General features: G+C 45.0%; 1 non-coding gene across 1 annotated transcript; it reads left to right on the top strand.

Moving 5' to 3' along the window:
* Positions 1-1,699: 1,699 nt before the first annotated feature.
* Positions 1,700-1,770, top strand: trnag-gcc (transfer RNA glycine (anticodon GCC)). Its single transcript has one exon. It is a non-coding gene; the product is annotated as a tRNA-Gly (tRNA).
* The last annotated feature ends 363 nt before the right edge of the window (positions 1,771-2,133 follow it).

Raw genomic sequence — 2,133 nt, 5'->3', positions numbered from 1 at the left:
TGCAGCAGAGTAGTTTATTTTCTGAAAGGATCATTCTTATGAAGCGTACTAAATGACCTTTGTGAGACAAACATAACATCCTATTTGAATCTGAGTGTCTGTGGATGGTGATGTGGCCGAGGTGGAGGATATTTTCTTGTTTATATTTGTTGTTTTAATGTGTAAAGCGCCTTGTGCAACATTGTTCTTTGTTTGCAAAATGCTGTATAAATAAAGTTGAAACGATTGATTGCTATCATACAGTCCAATAATGTTCTAGCGGAGTCGTGCAGCAGACTCTCAGCTCAGTGTGTGAATGTGCTGCTGCTGAACTGGGACTCATGAGTTCCACTCTGAACCAATGAGTCATGAATCATGAGTCTGACTGTGAACCAGTCTACAGTATGTGCTGTGGGTGAGTGACAGCTCATAGCGGGGAGGGAAAGGGAGTGAAACAGCAAACCAGAGCTGCCTGCTTTTCCTCCTTCTTTCTATATGAACATGAGCACCATGATGCACACTGCTGTGTTCTCATATCAAGCTCATGTTCACCTTCTTTCTTCACAGGGAGAACATGAAAGAAGCTGAAGCCTGAACTCAGCCTTCCAACTTTAGTGCTCCGTGTCACAGACTGATCCATTTTCTGACATTATAGTCCACACCAGGCTGCAGCCTCTCTGTGTGACACTTTGTTCATCATTATTTTCAACACTTTAGTTCCTGCTTCTTTCATTTAGGCTCCATGTAGGCTGTCATGATGACTTTGTTTGTGTGTGGCTGTGTTTCTTCTGAATGTGGGATCTCTGTCTGAATGAAAGTTTCACAATCACTGCCTCAGACTGCATTCAGAAGGAATGGTTGAAGTCATAGAAGCTGAAGAGTTGATGATCAGAGGCTGACAGCTAAAGGAAGCTAGAATGCACACTGCCTCTCTGACAGAGTCGGCCTCCCTCCACATTTAGGAGGCTTTTTCACTTCTTACAACAGCTGACAAAGGGCTCATCTGGGATTTGAACCCCGGACCTGTCACACCCTGAGCCAGAATCATCCTGATTGTTCCTGGAATGGTTTGGTTAGTCAGAGTGTGTCTGTGTGTGTTCTGTCTCTCTGAGTGGTTGGAAATGAAAATGGAGATCGGTAGAAGCAGATGACTCTGAGGATGAATGAATGTTTCACTGACAACACCAACAACCGTTTACTCACCTCTATGAGGCTGTGTGACGTCACTGGAGATCAAAGACGGAAGTGTCAAAGAGTCAGACGGCACGGCGCATGCGCACAAAGAAGCTCACGCTTGTCTCGCGAAGAATGAAGTGAAACACAAATCAGCTGTTATTAGACAAATAAGTGCCATTAAATTGAACTAAAATCAAATCTGCTGGTTTGTTCCTCCCACATAATCAGATGTCTGTTTTCCCTTCTACTTATTAAAATGCTTCTTTTACAGCTTTCGCTCATTTTTGGAATCGCGCACCTCGTCCACTGTGTGTGTGTGTGTGTGTGTGCTCTCTCTGCTGGTCTGAGCTCTCAGTTCATTTAAATACTTTGTTGGATCTGTCTGTCTGTATCATGTCAGAAACTCTGAAACACTCTGAACTTCTTTAAAACACGCTGGATTTACTGATATCAAAGTGTCCAGCAGTCCATGATGGGTTATTATAGAAAACAGGGCTGCGGACGCCTGGAGATCTGTGACGTAATGGTGAAAGTTGTTGAGTCAGCATTGGTGGTTCAGTGATAGAATTCTCGCGTGCCACGCGGGAGGCCCGGGTTCGATTCCCGGCCAATGCAGAGTAACTCCAACATCCAGAAACACAGAAGCCCAGGAAAATACAAGACATGAAAAAAGCTGATAGACTCCAACACACTGTGACTTTGTGAAACAACCAGTGGAGCCCCCTGGTGGTCAGTAGAAGTGCAGCCCCTCTGAGCTGGTGGCAGACCAAGGCTTCAGTCTGCACACATCTTCCACATGTGATGGCACACACACTGTGTATTGTGGCAACATCCGTCCCCTCAGAGAGAATCTGCTCTTTAACCCTCCTGTCGTTTTCACCCCCCGCCCCTTACTTTAGTGTTCCTGCTCTGTTTTATACGGTGGCCGGTAAGTGAAAACTAAATTACAAAGTGCCAAACACTTTTCCAAAGCGTGAA

The sequence above is a fragment of the Echeneis naucrates genome, unplaced genomic scaffold (assembly GCF_900963305.1).
Source record: "Echeneis naucrates unplaced genomic scaffold, fEcheNa1.1, whole genome shotgun sequence".
Lineage (NCBI taxonomy): Eukaryota > Metazoa > Chordata > Actinopteri > Carangiformes > Echeneidae > Echeneis > Echeneis naucrates.
The sequence above is the reverse complement of the archived record's forward strand: the minus strand, read 5'-3'. Positions and strand labels throughout refer to the sequence as shown.